This window comes from Schistocerca cancellata, chromosome 8, assembly GCF_023864275.1.
Source record: "Schistocerca cancellata isolate TAMUIC-IGC-003103 chromosome 8, iqSchCanc2.1, whole genome shotgun sequence".
NCBI classification, from domain to species: Eukaryota; Metazoa; Arthropoda; class Insecta; order Orthoptera; family Acrididae; genus Schistocerca; species Schistocerca cancellata.
The window spans coordinates 73,890,672-73,903,637 of record NC_064633.1 but is presented as its reverse complement, the minus strand read 5'-3'; the positions used below and the strand labels follow the sequence as shown (position 1 = coordinate 73,903,637).

The 12,966-nt window shown below is 42.9% G+C and overlaps 1 protein-coding gene across 1 annotated transcript in view; it reads left to right on the top strand.

Moving 5' to 3' along the window:
- Positions 1–12,966, top strand: part of LOC126095365 (phorbol ester/diacylglycerol-binding protein unc-13-like) — a 560,121-nt gene that overhangs the window by 232,831 nt on the left and 314,324 nt on the right. The window lies entirely within an intron of this gene.

Genomic DNA, 12,966 nt, shown 5'->3' with positions numbered 1-12,966 from the left:
TAAGCTATATCGTAGTTCACTTTTCGAATATCTATTTATGCTAAGCAATATTTAATATTCAGATTACTGGGGATTCTTAATCACAGATTCGATAATGTGTCTCAAACGAGTCGTCTGCGGACGCATGTTAACTGGAATGTTCCTGATTTATTGTCGCGTAAATTTCCCCGTGTCAGTGTCTGCTATTGTTTATTATGCACCTTTTATGTATAACAAAAGGAAGAAGGAAAACGAAATGTCAGATGCAAAATTGTGTAAGTAGGTGCTCCTACGTAGCCTGCTCTCGTCCCTCTGAGAAAAGGGGTGAGAAAAGGGCGGAATTTCACGGATAGTTTCATCCTGTACGATGTTGTTGTTGTTGTTGGGACCTTCAGTTCGAAGAGTTGTTTGCTCTTCACGCTCGCTATCCTGTGCGTGTATCTTCATCTTCGAATACCTACTACAACCTATATCGCTTTGAACCTGATTATTGCGTTCACCTCATCGTCTGCATCTAAAATGTTTGCACCCCACGCCGCTCTCCGCAACCAAATTGATAATTCCTTGTTGCTTCAAGGTATGTCCTATCAACCGATCCCTTGTTTTACGCAAGCTACGCAACAAATTAGTTTTCTCGCTAATTCGAGCCGGTACTTTCGCATCAGTTAATCGATCATCCAATCCATTTTTCAGTCTTCCTCTGTTGCACCACACTTCAGAAGCTTCTATTCTCTTTTTATTTCAACTACTTACCGTCCATGTTTCACTCACGTAAAAGGCTACAGTCGACACAAGTATATTCAGAAAATACTGCCTAACACACAGGTAGCACTAAGTAAATACAACCGAACGACTTGTATGTAATATGTACTGGTATACACAATCCTTACTCGTAAATCATTCTGGCTGTTAATGAAAACCCTATTCAAATCCCTACAGTAGTGCCTGAGATTAGCCTTCACATAATTCATATAGAAGAACGCTGTCGGGAACTTTAATGTATGGTATATGTTGATAGGTGACACTTACAAATTACAGTCAAGTTTTCCTACTGTCTGGACCTGCCGCAGCTGTTTACTGCTTTTTCCACCAGATACCGCGTTCTCTGCAGCTCACCAGGTCATAGCTCCAATCATTGTCGCGAGATGTCACGCCAAACGCCAAATGAACATGGAACAGATAACAATTCCTGTGTGACGCACTCATCATTACAATGAACAATAAATTACATATGCAAAACTTCCACGTGATTCAAATGGCTCTGAGCACTATGGGACTTAACTTCTCAGGTCATCAGTCCCCTAGAACGTAGAACTACTTAAACCTAACTAACCTAAGGACATCTCACACACCCATGCCCGAGGCAGGATTCGAACCTGCGACCGTAGCGGTCACGCGGTTCCAGACTGTAGCGACTAGAACCGCTCGGCCATCACAACCGGCTCCCACGTGATTCACTCTATTTCTTAAAATCGTATCAAAGTCCATACAGTAGTGCCTGACATTAACCTTCACAAACAGAAAAACACAGCAGAAGTCTTTCATTTATAATACGAATATGTATAGATATTAATTAATTCCACTATTTCGTAAATGTTTCTGGTGCTGCAACCAGTTTGCATTTAACGTCCTCTTTACTTCGATGATCATCAGAAATTTTGCTGCCCGAATAACACAACTGACTGACAACTTTTAGTGCCTCACTTCCTAATCTCATTTCTTCAGAATCACCTGATTTAAGTCGATTAAATTCCATTACCATTTGTTTTATTTTTATTAATGTTCATCTTCCAACCTCTTTTCTTCACGCTGCTCTTCCCAGCCATTATATATTTGTAAGGACTCTATTGGTATTCAAGATATGATTTAAGTTATACTTTCATTTAATGTGTCATATTTCATATTTGTACGCTAAATATCACTCAAACATAAGTTTTAGATAGTCTATGTGTTACGCCACAGGGGTTGTAAGAACAAGCATAATGGTCTTTTGTTCGTAGTAGCAATGTTGTAACAAGCGTTCTAAAAGAAGCTAGTGGAAGAGATAGATGTTGCCCATCGTACTGAGAGGATTGCAGAGCACAGGAATAAAGATGTAGGGAAGGATGAGTTGCACATTATGATTTGGTAAACATTAATTGGATAAGTGACAATTATGAGGTAATGTTGTTGCTGCACTGATCGCTTGCACGTTGTTATGATGTCTTTAAATAACGGAAGGTTTTAGTGTAATTTTCCTTTCTTGGTTTAGATTAGGCAGTTTCTCTGTTCAGACGAGAGTAAGTAAAATTCCCAGTTCACGTAAGTTACACTCAGAGGTTGTAAAGTTACCAGTCCTTTACCAACTCAGTAATTAATTTAATTCAAAAGTAACATTCTTTACAAAAAAGTAAATTTTTGGACAGATCATTGCAAATGCCAGATCATGAGTTCATTATTAAAAATATAGTTCTCAAAAGGTCATTTCTTGGAATATTTTAGCAAGTGCAATTTCCATCACTGTCTCATTACGGAAAAATGTCGGTTTCCGATTATGTGCGTCATCGCGTTTCACAGAGCGAAACACAATTGCTAAAAAGGTGAAACATGATCTATGTAGAATAGTTGCTTGCCCTTCCAGTGCACTGCACGGGATTATCATTCCCATTTAGCTTGCTTGCGGCTGCACTACATATTTTATGTTCATCACTTCGAGCATTATTAAGTTTCCGTTGCCACAGTCAGACAACACAAATTAGTTAAAGCCAATTACGGTGCAGTGAGAACATAACAAGATCATTTAAAGTTACGTGTTGCTTTTTAAAAATTAGTATCAGGTACGTTCAGGATAAGTTCAATTTATATTTAATTTCTTATGGAGACAGGTTCTGTTTACACAGTGCACTGTCATACACAGAAGCGCCCAAAACCTGGTATAGGCATGCGTATTCAAATACAGAGATACGTAAACAGGCAGAATACGGCGTTGCGGTCGGCAACGCCTGTATAAAACAACACGTGTCTGGCGCAGTTGTCAGATCGGTTACTGCTGCTACAATAGCAGATTATCAACATTTAAGAGAGTTTCAGTGTGCTGTTACAGTCGGTCTACGAGCGATGGGACACGGTACCTCCGAGGTAGCGATGAAGTGGAGATTTTCCCGTACGACTATTTCACGAGTGTACCGTGAATATCAAGAGTCCGGTAAAACATCAAATCTCCGTCATCGCTGCAAGACCGGGACTGACGACGACCGAAGAGCACTGCTGCAGACTTCAATGCTGAGCCACCCACAGGTGTCAGCGTGCGAACCATTCAACAAAACATCTTCGATAAGGGATTTCTGAGCCGAAGACTCACTCGTGTACCCTTGATGACTGCACGACATAAAACTTTACGCCTCGCTTGGGCACGTCAACACCGACATAGGAGTGTTGATGACTGGAAACACGTTGCCTAGTCGGACGAGTCTCGGTTCAAATTGTACCGAACGGATGTACGTGTACGGGTATGGAGACAACCTCATGACTCCATGGACCATGCATGTCAGCAGGGAACTGTTCAAGCTCGTGGAGGCTCTGCAATTTCCAGTTTCTTTGGCTCTGCAGTGTATTTGCCTGTGAATTGTTCTGTGTTTGGAATTTTGTTCAGTCGGGTTGCGCATGTAAGGTGATAGGTATTTTTATAGAATCATTTTTGTGCTCATGTATATGTGATGTCTGTTCTTTCAGACATCTCCAAAAGAATAGACATTATGAAGCAAGCCACAAAGAAACTAAGGACATTAGCTCTTTGAAGGCACAGATTGAAATAAAAGGGGAAAGTTGAAAATTTGTGCCGGACTGGGATTCGAACCCGTGTCTCCCGCTGACTAGGCACATGCACTGACCACTGCGCCGACTGGCCACAATGGTATTACCCCAGCAGGCCTCCCGCCAGCCCCAAATGTGGTGCCCCTTACCCATTATCTTCACTACTCGCGGCATTTCGGCGGGCTCTGTAGTAATTGGAACGTGCTGTGCATCTACACTGAAGTTATTTGTTGGTCGTCCTCACCTTAATGGTGTATATGTGGTGTCTGTTATTTCAGACAAGAAGATACCACACATTGATAGCGACCAGGCCAAATATCTCACGAAATAAGCAACAAACGAAAAAACTACCAAGAACGAAACTCGTCTAGCTTGAAGGGTGAAACCAGATGGCGCTATGGCTGGCCCGCTAGATGGCGCTGCCATAGGTCAAACGGATATCAACTGCGTTTTTTTTAAAGAGGAACTCCCATTTTTATTGCATATTCGTGTAGTACGTAAAAAAATATGAATGTTTTAGTTGGACCACTTTTTTCACTTTGTGATAGATGGTCCTGCAATAATCACAAACGTATAAGTACGTGGCGTTACGTAACATTCCGACACCGCGGACGGTATTTGCTTCGTGATACAGTACCCGTGATAGACTGAACCGTTTACCAATTGCGGAAGAGGTCGATATCGTGTTGATGTATGGCTATTGCGATCAAAATGCTCAACGGGCGTGTGCTATGTACGCTGCTCGGTATCCTGGACGACATCATCCAAGTGTCCGGACCGTTCGCCGGATAGTTACGTTAATTAAGGAAACAGGAAGTGTTCAGCCACATGTGAAACGTCAACCACGACCTGCAACAAATGATGATCCCTAAGTAGGTGTTTTAGCTGCTGTCGCTGCTAATCCGCACGTCAGTAGCAGACAAATTGCCCGAGAATCGGGAATCTCAAAAACGTCGGTGTTGAGAGGAATGTCGTTACACGTATTGCCAAATGCATTGGGGTTGACGGACATCATTTTGAGCATTTATTGCATTAATGTGGTATTTACAGGTAATCACGCTATAACAGCATGCGTTCTCAGAAATAATAAGTTCACAAAGGTACATGTATCACATTGGAACAACCAAAATAAAATGTTCAAACGTACCTACGTTGTGTATTTTAATTTAAAAAACCTACCTGTTACCAACTGTTCGTCTAAAATTGTTGGCCATATGTTTGTGACTATTATAGCGCCATCTATAACAAAGCGAAAAAAGTGGTCCAACTACATCACATTTCTGTACGTACTACACGAATATGTAATGAAAATGGGGGTTCCTATAAAAAAAAAAGAAAAAAAAACCTGACCTATGGCAGCACAATCAAGCGGGCCCCTCTAAGCTAGACAAGTTTCGTTCTTTGTAGTTTTTTCCTTTGACGCTTATTTGGTGAGATGTTTGGCCCGGTCACGATCAATGGACCACCCTGTATGTAAATTAGGTGCGACCAATAGATCACCTCTGGGCAGTTGCGTATCACGCTCCAACTCTTAGGGGAATCGGCGGAATTCCGCGAGCAGTGAGGATAATGGGTGAGGGGCACTACATCTATAGTGTGTGGATAAGTTCAGAATTTGGGGCTGACGGGAGGCGTGCTAGTGTAGTCAGTGCAGTTGCAATGACTTTTGTGTCCGGATGGCGCAGTGGTCAGTGCATCTGCGTGGTAAGCGGGAGACACTAGTTCGAGTCCCAGTCCAGCACAAATTTTTACCTTTCGCCATCGATTTCAGTCAATACCCGTTGGCAGCTAATGTCATTAATTCTTTTTTGTCTTAACTTTTTGATGATTTTTTCTTTCAAAATTTGCGTAGTATCTTATGTAGCATTTTAATTCTCTTAACTATCTGTACTGGAATTGCAGGTCACGTTTTGTAACGTCGCACACTGTAGCTCTGGACTGTGCAGCACAACAGAAATTCACAAAACGGCTTATTTAATGTACAGTTACGTTTTCTAATCACATTGCCAAAGTTAATTAAAAATACAGTTGTACTTATTTTATCAGATAGCGTTTCCGTAGCTACACCACTTGTGTCTTTCAGCACAGCAACACGAATAGTCGAGTTATAAAGAATAGCAGTTCAATTTACTCCAATTTCAGTTCACAAAATTAGACACAGAAAAGTTAGACAGCCTTTCACAGAGCTATAATGCCATCGATAGGCCTCAGACTCTTCTTTTCTCGTTCCCGATCGCTAATCCCCTCTTCTGTGCTCGCTCGATGTACAGACTGGATAACATACGAGTGTGACTGCGACGCAGTCGTGCCGGACGGCAGATTCTGCTGTGGACAGCTGTACGGGGAGCGACTGCGAGAGCGGACCGCGTGCTTGCGTACGCGGGAGTCGTGCGTACGCGATCCGCCCGCCTATTGATCGCGCCAGCCCGGGCATGCGTACGCACGCACTGGGCGGCCGGCGGCCCGCGGCCAGCCCGCCACGCACCACCCAGCAGTCAGCTGGCCGCCGCAGGCCCCGCCGGTCAGGGGTCAGGGTCGCAGCGCGCAGCACTCTGCACCACCTGCCGGGCCGGGCCGCGCCGCCCCCCCCCCCCCCCCCCCACACACACACACGCACACGTCTTTGGCACACGTGGAAATTGTTCTAGGATCAGGAGAAACCGATCAGTTACAACCGACACCGGTATTTTATTTCTGAAAAACCGGTACTTTTCGGTATTGTTCGTTCTCGGTTACAACAGTCTTTTTGACTAATAACGGGGCAAAGAAACAGGCCCACCAATTTGCCATAGGAGCTGTGCTAAAATATTAATATAATTTTCAAAAAAACGGCTGATGTTTATTCGTAGAATTTCCGTTGCTTTGAAATATTTGAGTATTACAGAAACTGCGAAAAGCGATCGGGTCTATTTTCAGAATGTTGCCTACAATTAGGAACTCCCAATAACAGATGAACCGGTACAGCTCTGCAGAGGAAGTATTGTTCCTCCTGCCGTGCGACGTGACGTTTTAGACGATACGCGTCTACGTGCAGTGTGCGAAAGTTGTTTCTTGCTGTCATCCTCGGACACCAGTTGTATTGCAGAATCGTACCGTCCGTAGTTTGGAAGTATTTTGCGAAGTGTGGTAACAATAAAATTTAATGCGATTACATTAAAAATGGGAATAGACGCAACAAACTTGCAACATATCAAGAGAAAAAACATCTCCAACGTTCCTCGGAAGAAAAGGTGGATTGATGTAGCTATAATTTTAGTGACGTACTACAAACCTGGGATAATAATTGGACCCTTAATTTTGTGTTGCTTCAGAGTGAGAATCTGATCCCACTCAAAAGTGACGATGTAGAGAATTGATCAGTCTGCCGCCCCCCCCCCCCCCCTTTACCAACACTCGCCTTGCTGGAGACAGTGAGAGCGATTTCTGCGCTGCCTCAACGTCGTAATGATCATGATCTGCATTTTCCACTTCCATCAGAAATTTTCGACCTTTGTTGGATGTCTACGTCTATTGTTGGCATTAATAGTAAAAAAAACTGAAAATTGGTTACTTTCAGAAACTGTTTTAAACTTCAGGTTAAATCCTAAGCTGTTTTTATTGGAAGATTTATCTGCATTGGAAAAGCAAATCTATTTTACTGTCAAAAAGGATTTTGCAACGGGAGCTTAAAAACTGTGTGCCCGCAAAAATTTAAACGAATAAATTTGTCAGCTATTGAAAAGGATGGATCTTTTCAGTCAGAGTAATAATTTTAAGGAAAACCAGAGGTACCTTCCTTTTTCACCGCGTTAATAATACCCACCTTCTGGAATAGTAGATAGTGTTAAGTCAGTCGTTGTATTTATGTAGCATACAACCTCGTTAAAACTACGAAAGAACACAGAAACGCGTATCGAGACTTACCGCTGTCGTCATCTGCTTGTCCATTCCCAGTTCATTAACGAGGTGCACCCCAACATGCGAAACAGCATCACTAATTAAAACCACTTGGACAAAAGGGCCTCGCTTCCCGCAGCGGCCATGATGGAAACTACCGAAACGAGGGATTTTTCCCCCAAGTGGTTTTATTTGGTCATTGCTGCTGTACAGAAAAGCAGCAACGCTATATAATTTTAGCACACATCAGTGAGACCTGAACAGGCTCGGCGCTCGCTGAAGCTACTAGTAGTCACTCATAACGACTTGCTCTCATGCGCCAAACTCTTCATCTCAGAGTAGCACGTGCATCCTATATCCTCAGTTATTTGCTGGATGTAATGCAGTCTCTCCCTTTCTCTACAACTTTTATCCTTTACAAATCCCTCTGCTACCATGCGGGTATTTACCTGATGTCTTAATATATGTCCTAACATCCTGTCACTACTTTTCTTCAGCGTTTCCCATGTGTTCCTTTCTTCGCCAGTTCTACGGAGAACCTCCTCATTCATTATCTTATCAGTCCACCTAACATATCTCAAACGCTTCGATTGTCTCCTGTTGCGGTTTTCCCACTGTTCGTGATTCACTACCAAACAATGCTGTGCTCTAAACGTACATTTTCAAGAATGTCCTCCTCAAATTAAGGGCTATGTTTGATACTTCTCCCTCAGCGTTGCCCTCTTTGACTGTTCAGGTCTGCTTTTTATGTCCTCCTGGCTTCGTCCGTCATTATTTTGCTTCCAAGACAGCTGAATTCCTTAACGTCGTCTGCTTCGTGATTACCAATGTTGATATTAAGTTTCTCGCTACTCTCTTTCGTGATACTTCTCATTACTTTGGTATCTTTCTCGATTACTCTCAATCCATATTCTATACTAATTAGACTGTATATTCCATTCAACATATCCTGTAATTCTTTTTCACTTTTACTTAGGATGGCAGTGTCATCAGCGAATCTTATCATTGACATCATTTCATCCTTATTTTTAATGCTACCCTTAAACCATCCTTTTATTTCCATCATTTTCCTTCGATTCAACAGTAGGAGCAAAAGGCTGCATCGCTGCCTTACAAACTTTTGATCCGAGAATTTCGTTCTTGTTCTTCCAGTCTTTATTGTCCCTTCTTGGTTCGTGTAAATACTGTTCACTACCCGTCTTTCCCTACAGCTGATTGCTATTTTTCTCGGAAATTAGAACACCTTGTTCCATTTTAAATTGTCGAAATCTCTTTCTAAGGCGAGAAACAGTATGATGGTTATTTCATTTTTCTTCAGTCTTGTTTCCATTACTATACGCAGAGTCAGAACTACCTCACTGACGCCTTTACCTTTCCCAAAGCCAAACCAATCTTCCTCTAACTGCTCCTCTGTTTTCGTTTCCATTCTTCTGTATGTTATTCTTGTCAGCAGCTTGGCTGAATCCGCTGTGGAGCTGATTGTGCGTTAGTGCTCTGACTTATTGGCCCTTGCAACCTTCGAATTGTGTCGATAATATGTGTCAATGTTTTCACCCCACAGTTGGATCCAATACCAAATCGACACATCCCTTCTTGCCTTAAATGTGTCCTAAGAAACGATCCCTTCTACTAGTCAGGTTGTGCCACAAATTTCTTCTCTCATCAGTATTCAATGTATGTTTGATATATTTTTGTATTGTGTTAGAGGAACAAGTGGAAGGCTGTAGAAGCAGGCGCAACTAGGGAGTAGATAGAGGAAAACTAAAGACATTTGGAGAAGAGAAAACCAACTGTATTAATGTCAGGAGCTCAGATGGCAAGTCATTAATAAACGAAGAAGTGAAAACTGAAATGTGGAAGAAATAGATAGAGGGACCTACAAGTGAAACAAACTTGAGGACAATTTTACAGAAAGAGAAGAGGAAGTAAGTGAAGATTTTAGATGGGATACATAGCAGCGTGTGAGAAGAATTTCGTCTGTAGTAGACGACAGTTACTCAAAATTATTCAGTTTATAGGAACAGCCTACTATAGTAAAATTACTCTACCTGATGTGCAAGCAAAATTCCCTCTGTTTTCAGGAAGAATGTAATAATTCCATTTTCAAAGAAGGAAGGTCCTAACAGATGTGAAGTCTACCGAATCATCTGTTTAGTACGTCATAGTTGCAAAACATTGACGAGACTTGTTTACAGCAGAATACAAAACCTGGTAGAGATCAACCTCGGGGAAAATCACTTTGGATTCCAAAGAAATATGGGAACACGAGAGGTAATACTGACACTATAAGTTTTATTAGAAGATACGTTAAGAAAAGGGAACCCTACGTTCATAGCATTTGTAGATTAAGAGAAAGCTTCTGACAATGTCGACTGAAAAACAGTCTGAAATTCTGAAGGTAGCGGGAATATAAAATAGGAGTTTAAGGCTATTTACAACTTGGACTCTTATAACTTCAGTTTTGTTTCTCTACAGGGACATGAACCGAAAGGCCATGTTGAGAAGTGAGACAGGTTTGTATCTTATCCGCTATATTATTCAATCTGTACATCGCCCAAGAGGTAAAGGAAATTAAGGAGAAATTTGAAAAGGAAATTTAAGTTCCAGGAGAAGAAACGAAATCTTTGAGATTTGCTGATGAGAGTGTAATTATGTTGGAGAGAGCGTAGGATTTGTAAGAACAGTTGAACGGTATGGATGGTGCCTTGAAGAGATATTGAAAGATGCACACCAACAAAAGTCAAACAATGGCAATTGAATGCAGTTAAATTAATGGTTACCGAAGTAGAGAAGATATATTTGCTACGGAGACTGGCAGCAGCAAGACAAACATTTCTCAGGAAGAGTAATTTATTAACGTCTAATATCAAGTGTTAGGAAGTCTTTTCAGAGGTATTTGTATGGAATGTAGCCATATATAAACATGGACGATAAACAGTTGAGGCGAGAAGAGAAGCCTTTGAAATGTGGTGCTACAGAAGTTACGTTACCAATTAATTTTTATAATATATAAAGTGCAACTACCACCGAGGGATGAGCGGTTCTATTAGTAGAGCACAATATTTTTGCACTGAGGAGTGGTGGCGCTTCGGTCGTCTGGTCGTGCGTTTTCGTCGTGACGTTCGGCTAGCACACGCTGAAACACTGAGTAGTACCTGCACAACTTATCGTTGACGTCTTGAAATCTTCCACAGTGCGATGCGTTTTCCTTAGTCACCACTATACTTTTTTACTGTAACTTTATCGTGTTTCCGATGACGGCCACGCGAGGTCAAGTACAATGGTATCGTGGGCATGTAATAATAATTATGTGAAAAACAAACTACCGAAAAACGAAGAGAAGTCGTCGGGTCCCAGTTTCTCTCGCATACATTCCTTTATGTTTCTTCTATCCTACTACTTACTACGTCACTTACGTACTGTCGCAGCTCTCCTGCCTCAGACAACTCCGGCCACGACGTGGACTGTGTAACCTCGGCCACGGTAGCCACGCGGCGTCACCGCACCCTTCAGCGTCTGCGGCGCTGGAGCGGCTTTGCCCCGTTGGCTGGCACGTGCCGCGCTTTTTCCAGCTGACATCGTTCCACAGTCATGATAGTTCTACCGAGATACGAAGATTGAAACGCTTAATCATCATTCGCCAGAGCAAGTAGAAAACAGTTTTCTGAAACCCATTATCGTTGATACCGACGTAAACGAGTTAAGTAGTAGATAGCGTACTGAACTAACGGAATTAAATGAAATTTTAGGGCGACAAATTTTGTATTTCATGAATATTGAGCAGTTAACGGTCCTGTACCTTCTGCCAACATTGACGAAAACAAATTAATGCGACGTGTTTCCTTCATAAATCTGAAACAGCTCAGAAGAAATTAAGCTTTCAGACACCCAAAATGTGACCCTGGAGTACGTCAAAACATCAATTTTAAGTAATTTCAGCAGCGTGCATGTGACCCTCATTATTTAATAAGAAAGTAACGTCTACCACAAAATCTGTAAAATAAAATTATGCATAGTGATTATGATGAAATGTAAAGAAATTAATTAAATAGTGCCCGTCTGAGTTTGGTTGGTTGGTTGGTTAGAGGGAGGGGACCAAACAGAGTCGTCTTCGGTTCCACCCCGGAGTTTACTAACATTTCAAGTTATATGCATGAGCTTCCATTTATCACATTATCCGATTGGTCTACATAGGACGAAGCGCCTTTACAAGAAAGGGGATGAATCACTACATCAAATATCCATCCCCAGTCTCTTTTTACAATATTTAGCATTGTTTTTGAGAAGACATGGCACCCGAGAAGCAAATTTGATTGCCTGGCGGCTAGACCCAGGCACCGAATACGTGGAAGCGTCAATCGCATTTTTTTTCTTTTAAGTATAACTAGGAGACCCTACGGAATGTGATTCTCTTTGAGTCCTTTTATACTTGTACAGTATGAAGTTCCATGCCAACATATCACTTGCCCAAAGCAGTTACACACATTTCTTGAAAATACTCTATTAGATTAGGTACGAAACATTTCCACCAATGTAAAAGTCATTAGTAGGTGGTCGCGTGGCGTTTATGTCTTGTACTGCGAAGCTTGTGGTACGATTATACACTCCTGGAAATGGAAAAAATAATACATTGACACCGGTGTGTCAGACCCACCATACTTGCTCCGGACACTGCGAGAGGGCTGTACAAGCAATGATCACACGCACGGCACAGCGGACACACCAGGAACCGCGGTGTTGGCCGTCGAATGGCGCTAGCTGCGCAGCATTTGTGCACCGCCGCCGTCAGTGTCAGCCAGTTTGCCGTGGCATACGGAGCTCCATCGCAGTCTTTAACACTGGTAGCATGCCGCGACAGCGTGGACGTGAACCGTATGTGCAGTTGACGGACTTTGAGCGAGGGCGTATAGTGGGCATGCGGGAGGCCGGGTGGACGTACCGCCGAATTGCTCAACACGTGGGGCGTGAGGTCTCCACAGTACATCGATGTTGTCGCCAGTGGTCGGCGGAAGGTGCACGTGCCCGTCGACCTGGGACCGGACCGCAGCGACGCACGGATGCACGCCAAGACCGTAGGATCATACGCAGTGCCGTAGGGGACCGCACCGCCACTTCCCAGCAAATTAGGGACACTGTTGCTCCTGGGGTATCGGCGAGGACCATTCGCAACCGTCTCCATGAAGCTGGGCTACGGTCCCGCACACCGTTAGGCCGTGTTCCGCTCACGCCCCAACATCGTGCAGCCCGCCTCCAGTGGTGTCGCGACAGGCGTGAATGGAGGGACGAATGGAGACGTGTCGTCTTCAGCGATGAGAGTCG